At 43.2% G+C, this 20,710-nt stretch overlaps 1 protein-coding gene across 1 annotated transcript in view; it reads right to left on the bottom strand.

Annotated features, from left to right (window-relative positions):
* dgcr2 (DiGeorge syndrome critical region gene 2) overlaps nt 1-20,016 on the bottom strand; it is a 96,160-nt gene extending 76,144 nt beyond the window's left edge. The window contains exons 1-2 of the mRNA XM_041202544.1: nt 19,820-20,016; nt 2,372-2,427 (exon numbers count right to left, since the gene is read on the bottom strand). The gene's annotated coding sequence lies outside the window, so the exon portion shown is untranslated. The remainder of the gene's footprint in view (nt 1-2,371; nt 2,428-19,819) is intronic.
* Between the last annotated feature and the right edge of the window lie 694 nt (nt 20,017-20,710).

The raw sequence follows: 20,710 nt of genomic DNA, 5'->3' as shown, positions 1-20,710 counted from the left end.
GGATCAAAATCCTGGAACTCCCTCCCTAACAGCACTGTGGGTGTACCTACACCACATGGACTGCAGCGCTTCAAGAAGGCAGCTCACCACCATCTTCTGAAGGGGAAATTAGAGCTGGGCAATAAATGCTGGTCTAACCACATCCCCTGAAAGTATAAAACAAGCTTAGGGCTTTTGAGGTTGAGGTAATAATATATTAGCATGGATAGAGGATTAGCTAATGGGCAGAAACAGAGCAGGGATTAAATGAAAAAAATAAAAATACCTGGAAAAACTCAGCAGATCTGACAGCATCTGCAGAGAGGAATACAGTTAATGTTTCGAGTCTGTAAGACTCTTCTTCAGAACTAAGGAAAAATAGAAGAGAGGTGAAATATAAGCTGGTTTAAGGGGGCGGGGGTGGGACAGGTAGAGCTGGATAGAGGGCTAGTGATAGGTGGAGATTGCCAAAAGATGTCATAGACAAAAGGACAAAGAGGTGTTGACGGTGGTGATATACCTAAGAAATGTGCTAATAGGTGACATTAAGGGTAGAAAGCAGGACGAGCAAGAGACAGATTGCCCTAGTGGGGGTGGGGTGGGGGGAAGGGATCAAAATAGGCTAAAATGTAGAGATAAAACAATGGATGGAAATATTTTTTAAAATAATGGAAATAGGTGGGAAAAGAAAAATTTATATAAATTATTAGAAAAAAGGGGGATCAGAAAGGGGGTGGGGATGGAGGAGAGAGTTCATGATCTAAAGTTGTTGAACTCAATATTCAGTCTGGAAGGCTGTAAAGTGCCTAGTTGAAAGATGAGGTGTAGTTCCTCCAGTTTGCATTGAGCTTCACTGGAACATTGCAGCAGGCCAAGGACGGACATGTGGGCATGAGAGCAGGGTGGTGTCTTGAAATGGCAAGCGACAGGGAGGTCTGGGTCATGCTTGTGGACAAACCGAAGGTGTTCTGCAAAGCAGTCACCCAGTCTGCATTTGGTCTCTCCAATGTAGAGGAAACAGCATTGGGAGCAGCGAATGCAGTAGACTAAATTGAGGGAAGTGCAAGTGAAATGCTGCTTCACTTGAAAGGAGTGTTTGGGCCCTTGGACGGTGGAGGAGGGGGGAAGTAAAGGGGCAGATGTTGCACCTGGGAAGGTGCAGTGGGAAAGGGTTGAGGAGTAGGGGGTGAAACAGGAGTGGACCAGGGTGTCCCAGAGGGAACAATCCCTGCGGAAAGCCACCGGGGGGGGTGAAGGGAACATGTGTTTGGTGGTGTCATCATGCTGGAGTTGGTGGAAATGGCAGAGGATGATCCTTTGAATGTGGAGGCTGGTGGGGTGATAAGTGAGGACAACGGTCATGGTTCTGGGAGGGAGAGGAAGGTGTGAGGGCGGATGCGCGGGAGATGGGCTGGACACGGTTGAGGGCTCTGTCAACCACCGTAGGAGGAAAACCTCGGTTCAGGAAGAAGGAAGACATGTCAGAGGAACTGTTTTTGAAAGTGGCATCATCAGAACAGATGCGAAGGAGGCAAAGGAACTGAGAGAATGGGATGGAGAGCTTACAGGAAGCGGGGTGTGAGGAGCTGTAGTTGAGGTAGCTGTGGGAGTCGGTAGGCTTGTAATGAATATTGGTGGACAGTCTATCACCAGAAATTGAGACAGAGAGGTCAAGGAAGGGAAGGGAAGTGTCAGTGATGGACCCCACGTGAAAATGATGGAGGGGTGGAAATTGGAAGCAAAATTAATAAATTTTCCAGGTCCAGACAAGAGCATGAAACAGCACCGAAGCAAACATCGATGTATCGGAGAAAGAGTTGTGGGAGGGGGCTGGAGTAGGACTGGAACAAGGCATGTTCCACATACCCCATAAAGAGACAAGCATAACTGGGGCCCATGCGGGTACCCATACCCACATCTTTTATTTGGAGGAAGTGAGAAGAGTTTCAGGAGAAATTGTTCAGTGAGAGAACAAGTTCTGCCAGACAGAGGAGAGTAGTGGTGGATGGGGATTGTTTGGGCCTCTGGATTAAATAAGTCATTTTCAGATTGGCAGGCTGTAACTAGTGGAGTTCAGCAAGGATCTATACTGAAGCTTTTGCTATTTACAATCTATACTAATGACTTAGACAAAGAGACTGAGGATAATATATCCCAGTTTGCTGATGATACAAAGCTAGGTGGGAATATATGCTGTGAGGAAGATAAAAAGACTCAGCAAAGGAATACAGACAGGTTCAGTGAGTGGGCACTAAGATGGCAGATGGAATATAATGTGGGAAAAGTGAGATTACTCACTTTGGTGGAGTTAATAGAAAATAAGGATACTTTTTAAATGGTGTGAAACTTGTACAGCTAGGTTGTCAAATATCTCTACTTTATCTGTTTTTACCTCGTTCAGTGTCTCAACACCTCCTCTTTCACTATGGGTTTGGCAGCATCTTCTTCCTTGATAAAGACAGATACAAAGGGCGCATTTAGTACCTCAGCCATGTCCCCTGCCTCCATGCATAAATCCTCTTTTTAGGTCCCTACATGGCTCCATTCATCCTTTTACCACATTTTCACTATTTATATGCATATAGAAGACTTTTGGGTAGTCTTTTCTATTAGCTGCCAGTTTCTTCTTATACTGTCTCTTTACTGCTCTTATCTATTTTTTCACTTTCCCTCTGAATTTTCTATATTCAGACTGGTTCTCATTTGTATTATCAACCTGACCTTTTAGATGCACCTATTTTCAATTTCATTTTACTCTCTATCTCTTTCAGCATGCAGGAATATCTGGCTTTATTTGTCCTACCTTTCCCTCAGAGGACTGTACCCAAACTGTCTCTTCTTTAAAGGCAGCCCATTGCTCAATTGCAGTTTTGCCTGCCAATCTTGATTCCAATCTTTCTAAGCGGGATCCTTCTGAGTGTTGGAAGTGAATGGCGTGGTCAGCTGTCAAAGGTTGCAGACAGGTCAGGGAGGATGAGGGTGGATAGTCCAGCACACAGTCCATTTGTGATTTGATTCGGGCTGTTCCAGCAACGTGACAGTGATGGAACCCCTATTAGAGAGCTTCAAACATGGATTTGCAGAAACGATGGACACGGATTTGGGAGGCAACAACCTGGGGCAGAATCTTCTGGTTCCACCAGTGGCCAGAATCATTTGGTGGAAGGCAAAAAATCTGTAATCCCAACAGCAGGGTAAACTGTGTGTAATTTGTTCTCCCAACTTTCCAGCCGGGTCAAGTTTTCCGATGAGCAATGTCAGGAACTCCATTCACCTGCATTAGCATCTCATACACGCTCATTAAAAAGCCACCTCGCCAGAATTAAGTCCACCCTCCAAACTAAATTCCCCACTTGTGAGAATTTAGAAAGTTCAGTTTTACAACTATATATAAATGGTGTGCACCTTGTGAGCTTCACCTCTCCCATGACTTTGAGTGCTGTAGTTGTTGCTTTCACCTTCTTGGGAACCTCGCATAACTTCACTCAGAGTGCCAGTAGGAAAATCTGTGCCAAGGTTGGATAGAGGAGGCAGGTGAAGCAGGGAAGGTAGATGTAGGGTGGAGTGAAGGCTGGACAGTGAAGGCAGGTGCAGCGGGGAAGGAGAAGTAGAGTGTCCGGGGAAGGAGCTGGGAGGGGAGGGGAGGGGGAGGTGTGGAGAAGAAGGGTGTCCAGACTTTCCTCCCGCCACCAGACTTAGACTCAAGAGCGGATGATTCCCCCCATACTTAGAGACAGTGGAGTCATCAGCATACATGTGGAATTTAAGAGATAAAAGCAAAAATCTGCGGATGCTGGAAATCCAAAACAAAAACAGAATTACCTGTGGATGAGAAGAAGAATAAAATGAAACTGGGGGCACGTGCAGCTTTGAAAACAGGTAATTCTGTTTTTGTTTTACATGTGTCATATGAAAACACAACATCAAGTTCCAATGTCAAAGGGTAGTATGGAAATCAGAAATAAGAACTTGTACTTTTATAAGTATATTTCCTGTTTCTCTGGGAGTACTGCTCTAAAAAAAAATCCAAATTTTTCCACTTGTCCTGTTTTTCTTTTATATTTCATAGGAACAGAAGGAGGCCAGTTAGCCACCCGCCCCCCACCCAGCCATTCAATGAGATCATGACTGGATCTGCAACCTATCTCCATATACCCACCTTTATCCAAATCCCTTAAAAAAATCCCTTTGGCTAACAATAATCAGTTCAGATGTAGTATTAACAATTGATCAAGTATTAATTTCAGTTTATGAGAGTTCCAAACTTCAACCTTTATGTGTTCAAGAGTTTCCTAATTTCACTCCTGAAAGGTCGGGCTCTAACTTTTGGACCCTGTCCCCGAGTCCCAGCCCCAGCCCATGGAAATAGTTTCTCTCACCCTATCAGTTCCCTTTAATATCTTGAAAATTTTGATCAAATCACACCTCAACCTCCTAAATTTCAGGGAATTCAACTCAAGTTTGTGTAACTTCTTGTAATTTAACTGGGAGCTAATGTAGGTCAGTGAATGCAGGGGTGATAGGGAAATCAAACTTGGTGCAAATTAGGGCATGGACAGCAGAGTTTTGACGACCTTATGGAGGGTAGAACATTGGAGACTGGCTAGGAATGCATTGGAATAGTCAAGGCTAGAGGTAATAAGGGATTCAGCAGTAGATGAGCTGAGACAGAGGAGGAATTTGGATGGCGTTATGAGGTAGAAATAGGCAGTCTCAGCGATGGTGCAGATAATTGATCAGAAACTCAGCTTGGGGTCAGTTATGACACCAAGGTTATGAACAGTCTGATTCTGCCTCAGATAGTTACTAGGGATAGGGATGGATTGAGTTAAAAAGAGAAAATGCCGGAAATACTCAGCAGGATGGCAACATCTGTAGTGGGAGAAACAGAGAACATTTCAAACTAAATATTCAAAACTGAGGAAGCATGTGTATGAGAAATAGGAGGGGACCATGGATAGATCCTTGGGGGACGCCACAGGTAAAGATTCTGTTCTGTTCCTCTATATTTCACTTTTCCCTGCTTATTGTTTTTAAGCATATCCCACATTTCACCTGGCATGCTGTTTCTTTCAAGTTTTTTTAAATTCTTTTATAGGATAAGGGCATCTCTGGCAAGGCCATCATATCTGCCCAACCCTAATTGCCCTTGAACTAATTGGCTTGCCACACCACCTTCAGAAGGCAGTTAAGAGTTAACCATATTGCTGTGGGTCTGCAATCACATATAGGCCAGACCAGCTAAGGACAGCAGATTTACTTCCCTAAAGGGCATTAGTGAAGAAGATGGATTTTTATGACAAGAGTCATACGGACTCAAAACAATGACTCTGTTTCTCTCTCCACAGATGCTGCCAGACCTGAGTTTTTCCAGTATTTTCTGTTTTTATTTCAGATTTTCAGCATCCGCAGTACTTTGCTTTCATCATGGTTTCATGGTCTCCATTATTAAGGCTAGCTTTTCAATTCCAGGTTATAAATTGAATTTAAATTCCACCAGCTACTGTGGTGGGATTTTAACCCAATGTCCCCAGAGGATCATCCTGGGCTTCTGGGTTACTCATCCAGTGATGTTACCACTACGCCACTGTTTCCCCCTAAAGTACCTTCCGCATTTTATCTATTTTAAGTATATTCCACCTTTCCCGTGTGTGTTTTTGTGTCAGAATCATCGAAATTCATGACTGCAGAGGAGGTCAGTCAGCCCATCATGTCTTTGCTAGCTGAGAAAGGTATTATCTAGCCCAATCTCACTTGCTATTCTTGGTGCATGGCCCTGTCGATTATAGCAGTTCAAGTGGATATCCAAGTATTTTGTAAATACGATGAGGATTTCTGCCTTGTGGGCAGTGAGTTCCAGACCTTCACCATCATCTGGGTGAAAGAATTTCTCTTCAACTCAAAGTTTAACTACTTTAAATCCATGCTTCCTGCAAATTGACCCCTCTGCTAATAGAAACAGATCTTTTCCTATTGACTCTATCCAGGACTCTCAATTTTATACACCTCAATTAAATCTCCCCTCAGCCTCCTCTGTTCCAAGGAAAACTGCCCCAGCTGCACTCAAGTCCTGGTAATATCCTTGTAAGTCTCTGTTCCCTCTCTAGTGTGATCATATCTTTCCTGTAATGCAGTGACCAGAAATATATACAGTACTCTAGCTGCAGTCTAACTAGTGTTTTATACAGTTTGATATGGATGGAGAGGGATGTGGGATAATTTCCCACTTTCTTCACTCCTTGGCAGACCACAACACTGTATTTGTAGAGGAGGAGCATTTTATGCCTGAGTGCTGCATATTTAAGGAACAGGCACAAAGCAGGGTTTCTTGTATGTTTAAATCAAAATAAAGAATAAACATTTATTCCTAACACCCAAATGTACTCGCAATACTCAGTCCTCATATGCACTAGATGCACACACACAAGAAAAGATGATTCCTAAAGATGTAACATGCACTTACATTATGAACAGAGTTAAAAGAAACAGGTTTCCTATTTACACAGTCCTTAAGATGGTGGTTGAAATGTTGCAGGCCCAAAGGGTTTTCTCTTGGTTAATTGAAGGCACAGGAGGTTGAATATTTTTGGCTTTTCAATCAAAGATGTGGTCAAATATCAGTAGTGAATAAATATGGTCTTGCAGGTCTCTTCTATCGATGTTGGTGCCAGACTGATCCACTGGGCTACCTTTATGGATCTCACCAGCCAGGTTTAGTCATGTAATGACAGTAATGATGTATCCTATTGTTCACAAAATGAGCTGAAGCCAATGTAATTGTCATAAAATGGGGGAATGTTTGATATCCCATTAACATCCAGGTATGATTATCCTCATGGATAACTTTATGTGAAATCCCATCTTCATGGGGCCGGTGAGTCTAACAGCCTTGCCATTTTAAATCTGTTCCACCTGGAAAGGCTATTTGCATCTTAAGTAACTTCCCAGAGATATGTTCAAACATGTCTGTCTCTGTCTGTACAGAAACCACAAATTAAGTCACCTGACTCTCCAGAGTGCATTTTGTACGGTGTCAGGATGCTATGTTTCCTTTTTAAACTGTATAGTGTCCATCGCCCAGAAAGCTTTATGGGCATGATTTGACTGTAATGAGTTCAAGCATAACATCTTTACTCTCATACTCTATGCCCTGGCCATTAAAGTATCCTGTACATCATCTTAACTGCAAGATCGACCTCTCCTGCTAGCTTTAGGAATGCCTCCCCCTGCCGCAAACGCTTTACCTCACATGTCTCTAGATTGAATTCCATTTGTTACTTTGCTGCACACCTGACCAATTCAGTATTATCTTCCTGCAGAATACAGCTTTCTTCCTATTAACCACAGGGTCAATTTTCATATCATCTTCAAACTTCTTAATCATACCTCTACTTTCAAGTCCAAATCATTGATACATACCACAAAAAGCAAGGGACACAGTACTGAATCCTGAAGAACTGCTAAAGAAGAGGCAGTACTGGACTTAATCTTAGGGAGTTAAGCCAGTCAAGTAGTAGAAGTGTCAGTGGGGGAGCATTTCGGAAATAGTGACCATAACTCTAAGATTTAAGATAGTTATGGAAAAAGACAGAGATGGACCGGAAATAAAGGTCCTGAATTGGGGGAAGGCTGATTTCAATAGGATAAGACAGGATCTTGCCAAAGTGGACTGGGAGCAGCTACTTGTAGGAAAGTCTACATCAGACCAGTGGGAATCATTCAAAAAGGAAATAGTGAGAGTTCAGGGCCAACAAGTTCCCGTAAAAGTGAGGGGCAGGGCCAACAAGTCCAGGGAACACTGGATGTCAAGGAATATAGAGGATTGGATAAGACAAAAAAAAAGGAGGCTTAAGGCAGATACAGAAGGCTGAAAACAGCAGAAACCCCAGAGGACTATAGAAAGTGTGTGTGTGGGGGGGGTGGGGGGGTACTTAAAAAAGTAATTAGGAGAGCAAAGAGGGGGCATGAAAAAAACACTGGCAGGCAAGATAAAGGAAAATTCCAAGGCATTTTATAAATATTATTAAGGGCAAGAGGATAACCAGGGAAAAAGTAGGGCCCAAAGTGGCAATCTGTGCATGGAGCCGGAGGACATAGGTGAGGCTTTAAATGATTACTTTTCATCTGTGTTCACTATAGAGAAGGATGATGTAGGTGTAGAAATCAGGGAGGGGGAGTGTGATATACTTGAACAAATTAGCATTGAAAGGGAGGAGGTATTAGCTGTTTTAGTGGGCTTAAAAATGGATAAATCTCCAGGCCCAGATGAGATGTATCCCAGGCTGCTATGTGATTCAAGGGATGAGATTGCAGGGGCTCTTACACTAATTTTCAAATCCTGTCTGGCCACTGGAGATGTGCCAGAGAACTGGAGGACATGTGGTACCATCATCCAAGAAGGATAGTAGGAATAAACCAGATAATTACAGGTCAGTGAGTCTAACATCAGTGGTAGGGGAACTACTGGAAAAAATTCGAGGGACAGGATTAATCTCTACTTGGAAAGACAAGGATTAATCAGGGATAGTCTTAATGGCTTTATCGGGGGAGATCATGTCTAACAAATTTGATTGAATTTTTTGAGGAGGTGACTAGTTGTGTAGACAAGGGTAGTGCAGTTGATGTAGTCTACATGGACTTCAGTAAGGCTTTTGACAAAATCCCACATGGTCAAGGTGGTAAGAGCCCATGGGATCCAGGGCAATTTGGCAAATTGGATCCAGAATTGGCTTAGTGGCAGGAGGCAGAGGGTGAAAGTCGAAGGTTGTTTTTGCGATTGGAAGCCTGTGACGAGCGGTGCTGGGACCTTTGCAGTTTGTTGTGTACGTTAATGATTTAGATGTGAATATAGGAGGTATGATCAGTGAGTTCACAGATGACATGAAAATTGGTGGTGTTGTAAATAGTGATTTAAATTACAGAAAGATATAGATGGGCTGTTAGGGTGGGCAAAGCAGTAGCAAATGGAATTTAATCCTGAAAAATGAGAGGTGATGCATTTTTGGAAAACTAATGTGGCAAGAGAACACACAACAAATGGTAGGACCCTAAGAAGTACAGAGGATCAGAGGGACCTTGGTGCACATGTCCATTGATCCCTGAAGGCAGCAGCACAGTTAGATAAGGTGGTTAAGAAGGCAAATGGGATACTTGCCTTTATTAGGAGAGGCGTAGAATACAAGAGCAGGCAGGTTATGTTGGAGCTGTATATAATGCTAGTTAAGCCACAGTTGGAGCACTGTCTGCAGTTCTGGTTGCCACACTATAGGAGGGATGTGATTGCACTTGAGAGGGTGCAGAGGAGATTCACCAAAATGTTGCCTGAGCTGGAGCGTTTCAGCTATGAAGAGAGACTGGATAGGCTAGAGTTGTTTTCCTTGGAGCAGAGAAGACTGAGGTGGGGCCTGATAGAGGTATACAAAATAAGGGGCGTAGATAGGATAGGAAGAAATTTTTCCCCTTAGTGGAGGTGTCAATAACCAGGGGGCATAGATTTAAGGTAAGGGGCAGGAGGTTTAGAGGGGATTTGAGGAAATATTTTTTCATCCAGAGGGTGGTTGGAATCTGGGTCACACTGTCTGATGGAGTGGTGGAGGCAGGAACTCTCAACATTTAAGAAGTATTTAGATGAGCACTTGAAACAGCATAGCATACTGAGCAATGGGCCAAGTGCTGGAAAATGGGATTAGAATAGATAGGTACTTGATGGCCAACATGGATATGATAGACCGAAGGGCCTGTTTCTGTCCTGTATAATTCTATGCACTGGAAACAGCCTTCCAGTCACAAAAACACCCAATGACCATTACCCTTTGGATCCAACTTATCACTTTACCTTGGATTCCATGCGTTTTTACTTCTCTGACTAATGTGCCATATGGGACCTGATCAAAATCCCGCTAAAATTCATGTAATTACATCAAATGTGCTACCCTCATTGGCCCTCCTCGTTACCTCCTAAAAAAAAATTGGTTGAGTTGTTTGGACACCATCTTTACTTAACAAATCCAAGCTGATTATCTTTGATTAATCCATGCCTTTCTAAATGACAATATAAATTATCTCAGAATTTTTTCCAATAATTTGCCCATCAACAAGGTTAGACTGACTGGTACGTAATTACTCAGTCTATCCTTATTCTCCTTTTTAAACAATGATACAATTTTTCTTTTCTCCAAGCTTCTAGCACTATGCCTGTTGCCTGAAAGAATTGGTGAACTTGTAACTGCCCTCTGAAATGGCCGAGCAAGCTACCCAGTTGTATCAAACTGCTATAAAAATGTCTAATAAGAATGAAAATGGACTACCACCCAGCATCGACATAGGCACTGGACATAGAAACAAGGAGCAGGAGTAGGCCATTCGGCCCTTTGAGCCTGCTCCGCCATTCATTATGATCATGGCTGATCATCCAACTCAATAGCCTGCTCCTGCTTTCTCCCCATACCTTTTGATCCCTTTCGCCCCAAGAGCTATATCTAACTCCTTCTTGAAAACATACAATGTTTTGGTCTCAACTACTTTCCGTAGTAATGAATTCCACAGGCTCGCCACTCTCTGGGTGAAGAAATTTCTCCTCATCTCAGTCCTAAATGGTCTACCCCGTATCCTCAGACTCTGACCCCTGGTTCTGGACTCCCCCACCGGGAACATCCTTCCTGCATCTACCCTGTCAAGTCCTGTTAGAGTTTTATAGGTTTCTATGAGATCCCCCCTCATTCTTCTGAACTCCAGCGAATATAATCCTAATCGACTCAATCTCTCCTCATATGTCAGTCCCGCCATCCCAGGAATCAGTCGAGTAAACCTTTGCTGCACTCCCTCTATAGCAAGTACATCCTTCCTCAGATAAGGAGACCAAAACTGCACACAATATTCAAGGTGTGGTCTCACCAGGGCCCTGTACAAATGCAGCAAGACATCCCTGTTCCTATACTCAAATCCTCTGGCTATGAAGGCCAACATGCCATTTGCCTTCTTTACCGCCTGCTGCACCTGCATGCTTACCTTCAGCGACTGGTGTACAAGGACACTCAGGTCTCGTTGCACGTTCCCCTCTCTCAATTTATAGCCATTCAGATAATAATCTGGCTTCCTGTTTTTGCTACCAAAATGGATAACCTCACATTTATCCACATTATACTGCACCTGCCATGCATTTGCCCATTCACTCAGCTTGTCCAAATCACACTGAAGCATCTCTGCATCCTCCTCACAGCTCACCCTCCCACCCCACTTAGTCATCTGCAAATTTGGAGATATTACATTTAATCTCCTCATCCAAATCATTACACGTGACAAAGACACATTCAGCCTAGTTGATCCTGCAGTGATGTCCTCACTAACATCTGGGGACCAGTGCCACAATTGAGAGTACGGTCTCACAGACTAGTCAAGCAACAGCTTGATATAGTCATACTCACAGAATCACACCTTACAGTTAATGTCCCAGACTCCTTCATCACCATCCCTGGGTACCTCTTGTCCCACCAGCAGAACAGACCTAGCAGAGGTGGCCCGTGGCACAGTGATAAACAGTTGGGAGGGAGTTGCCCTGGGAGTCCTTAACATCAACTCGACTTCTCGGGGTCTAGACCCCGAGAAGTCAAGTCAAACATGGGCAAGGAAACCGCCTGCTGATTACCACCCACCTCCCTCCCTCAATTGATGAATCAGTGCTCCTCCATACTGAACACCACCTGGAAGAAGCACTGAAGGTGGCAAGAGCACAGAATGTACTCTGGGTGAGGTACTTCAATGTTTATCACCAAGAGTGGCTCAGTAGTACCACTACTGACCAAGCTGGCCAAGTCCTGAAGTTCATATCTGTCAAGCCTAGGCCCACAGCAGGTGGTGAGAAGATCAACCAGAGACAAACCTACTTGACCTCATCCTCACCTGTCACAGATTCATCTGTCCATTACAGCCCTGATAGGAGTGGCCACTGCATAGTCTTCAAACACATTGATCTACTCCACAAGAAATCAAGAAACAGATGAAGGGACTGGATACAGTCAAGGATATGGGCCCTGACAACAGGCTGCCTGTAGTATTGAATGAACACTTGTGCTTCAGAACTGGCTGAGACTCTAGCCAAGCTGTTCCAGTACTGCTACAACACTGGCATCTACAAAACAATGTGGTAAAGAGGCATATCAGGATGCATCATGAGATTACCCAGGCTTGGCCAAGTTGCAGATGTAAGTTTTAAAAGTGTCTGAGGTTAAAAAAAAAACTAGAATGAATATGACCTTTTGGCCAGGCCTGGAAGTTAAATGACTAGTCCATGGGTCAGTCCATAATAAGATAAGGAATGTGACCTTTGGGTTAGGATAAGATGATGAATGGTCTATGAGTTATACTGTAATAAACTGATAGCTTGACCTCAGGGTCAAGATGTGCTAGGCACAGCAGTAAAATATCAGGATAGATAAGCAAAGTTTATGTTCTGGAATGAACTGTGAACATAATACTAAAAGTCAGGTCATCCTGTGATTGGTTTACAAATTCCTCCAGAACTGTGGAGGTAATAAACAAGTCATTCTTTGTTCATGTTGTAAATAAGGATGTAACATGTTAGACATACAAGATTAAGAACCTTGTGAGTTAATGATGAGTTATCCAAAAAATGATATATATAACCAACAGAAACTGTGTAACTTTGAATTGCCTCTTACAGCTTCTGAGAGAGCATTCCCCTATATGCATACTCATACTGAATAAGACTGCTGCTTGCTTTACCACAGCTGACTGTGTGTCGAATGTCTTTTAGATTGGTGCTGCGAGAGCGTCTCCACCAGTGACTGAGGAACTGATTGGTTGGGTGCACCAGACAGGTGAGCACTTTAATTTTACCCACCCAGAGTTAGGGTGCAAGTCCAGTTGCAGAGATGATCCTGCAGAAGGTATTATGGACATGGTGGAAGCACATGAGTGCGAGGAACCTATCATCTCAGAAGACCCCAGTGGGATCTGTGAGGAGCCCCAAGAAGAAGCAGACCACACCCTGTTTGTGGATGGGTCACAAGAGTATGTGAATGGAACAGGATGGCAGAAGTAGGCAGTGGGGGTGCCACTGCTCCTGAGAGAAGTCTCCCAGGAGAGCTCTGCACAGGTTGCCGAACTTACATAAGAACATAAGAAATAGGAGCAGGAGTAGGCCATTCAGCCCCTCAAACCTGCTTGCCATTTAATAAGATCATGGCTGATCTTCCTCAGGCCTTCAACTCCTCTCTTGCGCCAGATCCTCATAGCTCTGAACTCCCCAATATTTCAAAAATCTATCTAACTCCTCTTTAAATACTTTGTGATCTAGCCTCCACAACTCTCTGGGGTAGAGAATTCCAAGCATTCACTACCCTCAGAGAAGAAATTCCTTCGCACCTCAGTTTTAAATGAGTGCCCCCTTATTCTGCAACTATGTCTCCTAGTTCGAGATTCCCCCAATAGTGGAAACATCTTCTCAACATCTACCCTGTCAAGCCCCCTCAGAATCTTGTACATTTCAATAAACTCACCCCTCATTCTTCTAACCTCTAACGAATAAAAGCCTAACTTGTTTAGCCGTTCTTGATAAGTCAACCCCTTCATCTCAGGAATCAGCCCAATTAATCTCTTTTGAACTGCCTCCAATGCCAGTATATTCTCTCTTAAATATGGAGACCAAAACTGTACAGTATTTCAGGTGCAGCCTCACCAACACCCTATACAATTGTAACAAGACTTCCCTATTTTTAAATTCCAACCCCCTAGCAATACAGGGCAAAATTCCATTTGCCTTCTTAATTAATGGCTGCACCTGCATGCTAACTTTAAGCACAAGAATACCCAGGTCCCTCTATGCTGCACTTTTTTTGGAGTTTCTCTCCATTTAAATAATAGTCTGCCTTTTGATTCTTCCTACCAAAGTGTATGATCTCACATTTTCTTAAATTAAACTCCATCTGGCAAATTTTTGCCCATTCACTCAACCTGTCTATATCCCCTTGCAGATTCCTTATGTCCTCATTATAACATGCCCTCCCACCTATTTTTGTATCATCAGCAAATTTACACTTTGCCCCCTCCTCCAAGTCATTAATATAGATAGTAAATAATTGAGTCCCTAGGACTGATCCTTGTGGAACTCCACTAGTTACATTTTTTTAACCTATAAAAGACCCATTAATCCCAACTCTGTCTTCTGTGTGTTAACCAATCCTCAAACCATGCTAATACATTACCCCTAATAGTGTGAGCTCCTATCTTGTGCAATAACCTTTTGTGGCAACTTATCGAATGCCTTCTGGAAATCCAAACACACTACATCCACCGGTTCCCCTTTATCAACTCTGCTTGTTACATCCTCAAAGAACTCTAGCAAATTTGTCAAATATGATTTCCCTTTCACAAAACCATGTTGACTCTGTTTGATTGTGTTAAGCTTTTCTAAATGTCCTATGTCTTTCTTAAGAATGGACTCTAGCATGTTCCCAACAACAGATGTTAGGTTCACTGGCCTATAGTTTCACACTTTTTGTCTCCCTACCTTCTTGAATAGGGGCGTCACATTAGCAGTTTTCCAATTTGCTGGGACCCTCCTAGAATCCAGAGACTTCTGGAATATTTCGACCAATGCCTCCACTATCTCTCCAACCACTTCCTTTTAAACGCTTGGATGCAGACCATCAGGCCCTGGTGACTTGTCTGTTTTCAGTCCCACTAGTTTCTCAAATACTTTGTCCCTTGTGATAGACTATCCAAAAATCTTCTATAGGCATATAAATAGTAAAAGGGTGGTAAAAGGAGGAGTGGAGCCAATTAGGGATCAAATAGAAGGTTTACATATGAAGGCAGGGGCATGCCTCAGGTATTAAAGGAATACTTTGTATTTGTGTTTATCGAAGATGATGATACCCAGGCCATAGTGAAAGAGGAGGTAGTTCAGACACTTGAATGGTTCAAAATTGATAAGGAGGATGTATTGGATAGGCTGTCTGTACTTAAAATGGATCAGGCACCAGGACCGGATTAGATGCATCCAAGGACACAGAGAAGTGAGTGTGGAAATCGTGGAGGCACTGGCCATAATTTTTCAGTCTTCATTAGACTCAGGGAGGTGCCAAAGGACTGGAGAATTGCGAATGTTACACCCTTGTTCAAAAACGGTGTAAAGACTGCTCAGCAACTACAGGCCCAGTCAGTTTAACGCTAGCGGTGGGAAACTTCCAGAAGCAATTCGGGACAAAATTTGTAGTCACATGGACAAATACAGGTTTATCAATGAAAGCCAGCATGGTTTTGTTTAACTAATTTGGAGCTTTTTGAAGAATTAACAGAGAGGGTTGATGCGGGTAATGCTGTTGAGGTGGTGTACATGACATTTGATCAAGCGCTGCACATAGACATGTGATCAAAGTTATAGCTAATGGAATAAAAGGGACAGTGGCAGCATGGATATGAAATTGGCTGAGTGACAGGAAACAAAGAATAGTGGTTAATGGATGTTTTCAGGCTGGAGAAAGGTTTGGAGTGGAATTCCCCAGGGGTCAGTTTTGGGACCATTGCTCTTCATAATCACAGAATCACAGAATTGTTATGGTATAGAAGGAGGCCATTCAGCCCAGCATTTTAACAGTGCCAATCTTCTGCCTACTCCCTGTAACCCTGCACATCATTTCTATTTAAATAAATTTCCAATGCCCTCCTGAATGCCTTAATCGAATCTGCCTCCACCATACTTCCAAGCAGTGCATTCCAAACCCTAACTGCTCGCTGTGTGAAAAAGTTTTTTCTCCCCTTGCATTTGCTTCTTTTGCAAAACAGTTTAAAACGGTGCTCTCTGGTTCTCGATCCGTTTAGGAGCTGGAGCAGTTTCTATCTATCTACTTTGTCCAGACCCCTCATGATTCTGAAAGCTTGTATCAAGTCTCCTCTTAGCCTTCTCTCTCCAAGGAAAACAGTCCCAACATCTCCAATCTTTCCTCATAACTGTAGTGTCTCATCCCTGGAACCATTCTTGTAAACCTCTTCTGTACTCTCTCCAATGCGTTCACATCCTTCCCATAGTGTGGTGCCCAGAACTGTACACAATACTCCAGCTGAGGTGTAACCAGTGTCTTATATTAGTTCATCAAAACCTCCCTGCTCTTATACTCCATACCCCTATTAATGAAATCTAGGATGCTGTATGCTTTAGGAACAGCTTTCTACCTGTCCTGCTACCTTTAATGACTTACGTACATATACACCCAGGTCTCTCTGCTCCTGCACACCCTTTAGAATATCCTTTATTTTATACTGTCTCTCCATGTTCTTTGTACCAAAGTGTATCACCTCACACTTCTCCACACTGAACTTCATCTGCCACCTATCTGCCCACTCCACCAATGTGTCAATGTTCTTCTGAAGTTCTACACTCTCCTCCTCATAGTTTAGAATTCTCCCAAGTTTATTGTCGTCCGCAAACTTTGAAATTGTCCCCTGCACACCAAGAACAAGATCATTTATATATATCAGGAAAAGCAAGGGTCCCAATACCAACCCCTGGGGAGCTCCACTACAAACCTTCTTCCAGCCCAAAAAATCCCCATTAACCATTACTCACTGTTTCCTATCCCTCAGCCAATTTTGTATCCATGTTACTACTGTCCCTTTTATTCCATGACCTATAACGTTGCTCACAAATCTGTTGTGTGGCACTGTATTGAACGCCTTTTTGAAGTCCATACACATATCAACAGCCTTTCCCTCATCAACTGTCTCTGTTACCTCTTCAAAAAACTGCACCAAGTTAGTTAGACACAATTTTCCTTTCATAAATCCATGCTAATTCTTCCAAATCCATGTGATTATTAATTCTATCCTGAATAATTGTTTCTAGAAGTTTCCCCAACATCGAAGTTAAACTGGCTGGTCTGTAATTTCACTGCAGATCTTTACAACCTTTTTTGAACAAGGGAATAATCTTTGCAATGCTCCAGTACTCTGGCACCTTCCCCAAATCCAGGGAACATTGAAATATTATTGCCAGTGTCTCTGCAATTTCCACACTCACTTCCTTCAATATTTTTGGATGCATCTCATCTGGTCCCTGTGCCTGATCAATTTTAAGTACTGAGAGTTCATCCAATACCTCCTCCTTAACAATTTTAAACCCTTCTAATGACTGAGTTTCCTCCTCTGTCACCATGGCCTGGGCAGCATCTTCCTTGTAGGTAAAGACAGATGCAAGGTATTCATTTAACACCTCAGCCATGCCTCTTGCCTCTATGCGTAAATCCCCTTTTTGGTCCCTAATCAGCCATACTCCTCCTTTTACCATTGATGTGCTTAAAGAATACTTTGGGATTTCCTTTTACGTTAGTTGCCAGTCTTTTTTCATAATCCCTCTTTGCTTCCCGTATTTGCTTTATCACATCCCTTCTGAACCTTCTGTATTCAGCTTGGTTCTCAATTGTATTTGCTACCTGACGCCTGCAGTAAGCAAACTTTTTCTTCTTTAACTTAATTTCTATCTCCTTTGTCATCCAGGGAGCTCTGGATTTGTTTGTCCTACCCTTCACCTTTGAAGGAACATACCATGACTGTGCCCAAACCATCTCCTCTTTGAAGGTAGCCCATTGTTCAGCTCCTGTTTCTCCCACTAACCTTTGGTTCCAGTCTATATGGCCCAGCTCCTTTCTTGCCCCATTGAAGTTTGCTCTCTGCCAGTTGATTATTCTCACTCTGGATTGACCCAATATCCTTTTCCTCCGTCATCCTAAACCTTATGATACAATGATCACTGTCCCCTAAATGTTCCCCCACTGTCACTTGATCTACTTGGCCCACCTCATTCCCAAGAACCAGGTCTAGCAGTGCCTCCTTTCTTGTTGGACTGGACACATACTGCTGTAGGAAATTTTCCTGAACACAATCTAGGAATGCTTGTCCCTCACTGACCCCCTTTCACTACCACTATGCCAGTCTATATACAGGTAATTAAAGTCCCCCATTATAACTGCTCTCTGTAATTTCCTTGCAGATTTATTCCTCTATATCCTTCCCACTAGCTGGAGGTCCAAATATTACATCGAGCAATATAATTGCACCCTTCTTATTCCTTAGCTCTAGCCGAATCGATTCTGTCTTTGAATCCTCTGACACATCCTCTTTCTCCAGTGCTGCAATACTTTCCTTAATCAAAAACGCTACCCCTCTTCCTGTTTCCCCTTCCCTATCTTTTCTGAACACCTTGTAACCAGGAATATTTAACACCTAGATCTGCCCTTCCTTAAGCCATTATCGCCACAACATCATAATCCCACAAGGCAATCTGTGCGCGTAACTCCCCAATTTTATTAACTATACTCATACATGCAGTGTAACCCTGACTCAGACTTCATTATGTGCTCCCTTACTCCAACCCCATCTATTAACTTACTTTTCTCTATTTTAATGCTATCTGCCTCTCCCAGCATTCCTTGCACCCTGGTATTACTTTCTAATATTCTCTCCTGTTTCCCACACCCCTGCTGAGTTAGTTTAAACCCTCCCCAACAGCACTAGCAAAATGACTCACAAGGAACTCAACCCCAGCTCTGTTCAGATGCAACCCATCCGGCTCGTACAGGTGCCACCTCCCCTAGAGCCAGTCCCAGTGTCGCTGGAATTTAAAGCCCTCCCTCCTGCACCATCTTTCCAATCACACATTCATCTGTCTTATCTTCATATTTCTGTGCTCACTTGCAAGTGGCACTGGGAGTAATCCAGAGATTACTACTTTAGAGGTCCTGCTTGCAGATTTTGCAAGACCACATCCCCCTTCCTACCTATATCGTTAGTACCAATGTGGACCACAACCTCTAGCTGTTCGCCCTCCTCCACAAGAATGTCCTGCAGCTCTGTGACACCATAACTCTTGACCCTAGCACCAGGGAGGCAACAAACCATCCTGGAGTCACGTCGGTAGCTGCAGAAACACCTGTCTGCTCCCCTAACTAGAATCCCCTATCAGTACTGCCCTTGCACTCTTCTCCCTCCCCTCCTGTACAGCTGGGCCACCTGTGGTGCCGTGGGCTTGGCTCTTGCTGCGCTTTTCCAAGGATCCATCGCCCTCACCGATATCCAGATGGAAAACCGGTTAGTGAGCAGGCCCTCTGAGGACTCCTGCAATTCCTGTCTATTTCTCTTGGTCAGCCTGGTGGTCACCCATTCCGTATCTGCTTGCTTGCCCCTAACTTGTGGTGTGACCACCTCCCTGAACCTGCTATCCACATAGTTCTCTGCCTCACTGATGTGCCTCAGTGACTCCAGCCACTGCTCAACGCAGAGTTCAAGCTTATGTAGCCAGTGACACTTCCTGAACATGGACTAGTCTGGGTCATGAGAAGTGTCCATGACTCCCCACATGCCACAGGATGGGCATTCCACTTGGCTGAGCTGTCCTGCCATGACTTAACCTTTTAAATCACTTCTTTGCTTAAACTTTAATTACGTTTACTTATCTTAACCTTACTCTTGTGCTATTGACTATAAACTGGAGATTAGTAGAAAGTAGAAATTCTTCGCCCTTACAAATCGGCTCCCTCTTCGGTGCCCATAAATGCTTACTTTCCGTGTGCTTGTTTAGAAATTTACATTTCTATACTCGTGCTGTTTTCAATTCTCAACTGTCTCTCCACTCGGTTGTTTATCTCCCGGGCTCTCGCTGTTTCACCTCCTGGGCTCTCGCTGTTTTATCCCCTGAACTCTCGCTGTTTATTCCAAGTAGAAAATTATTTTAGTTAAATTATTTAATAAACCTTACCAAAAAATACAGTTCCTACTTTATTTTAAACCTTAGGAATAGAATAAACCTTAACACTTACTACATACTCACCATACACTCACCAAACAGATAGCTTCTTCTCCAACCAATCAAATTTCTTCTTTCCTGTGATGTCACAATTTGTTTTTTTCACTCTCCTTTCGAACTCAGCGCGGGCCGGTTCCAAGCAGCTGACAGGTCTACCTCTCCGACTGCTCTTCCCACAGGTAATGACCTAGATTATGGTGTATGGGGCACCATTTCAAAATTTTCAGATACAAAACTTAGAAATATTATGAACTGTGAGGAGGATCATGTAGAATTTCAAAAAGACATAGACAAGTGGGTGGACTGGGCAAGAGGAAGGTGACGGATGAAATTTAATGCAGAAAAATGTGAAGTGATTCATTTTGGTAGAAAGAATGAGGAGAGACAATATAAAATAAAGGGCACAATTCTAAAGGGTGTGCAGGAGCAGATGGACCTGGGTGTACACGTGCATAGATCTTTGAAGGCGGCAGCACAGGTGGAGAGCTCGGTTAAAAAAAACTGTATCCTAAGTTTTATTAATAGCGGCACAGAGTATAAAAGGAAGTTATCTGTCATGAACACTTTAACCACAGAAAATGGTCCATTGTCAAGACTAAGAACATTCTGGAAGAATGTGTGTTTTTAAAAGACACTGTCCCTTAAAGGGTTAATGCAGGACTCTGGTTGCTGCTGTTCCTGGAAAAGACAGCATTTTACAAGAAAAGGTAATTAAGCAGTTTTAAAGATGCTGGAAACCTCTTGACTCCAGTGGAAGCGAATAGAAGCTGCTCCAGAGATGCTCTACATGCTGGAATAGAGTACCCTCGAGTGTTCCTCAAGCCTGCCTGAAAACCAGTGCAAGAGTTATCGAGTGTTTTGGCCCTCACTGAAGTCCTCAAGGTAGCCAAAGACTACACCGTGAATATCTATACT

This window comes from Carcharodon carcharias, chromosome 13, assembly GCF_017639515.1.
Source record: "Carcharodon carcharias isolate sCarCar2 chromosome 13, sCarCar2.pri, whole genome shotgun sequence".
In the NCBI taxonomy this organism is placed as follows: Eukaryota; Metazoa; Chordata; class Chondrichthyes; order Lamniformes; family Lamnidae; genus Carcharodon; species Carcharodon carcharias.
This window is presented reverse-complemented; position numbering and strand designations above follow the sequence as displayed.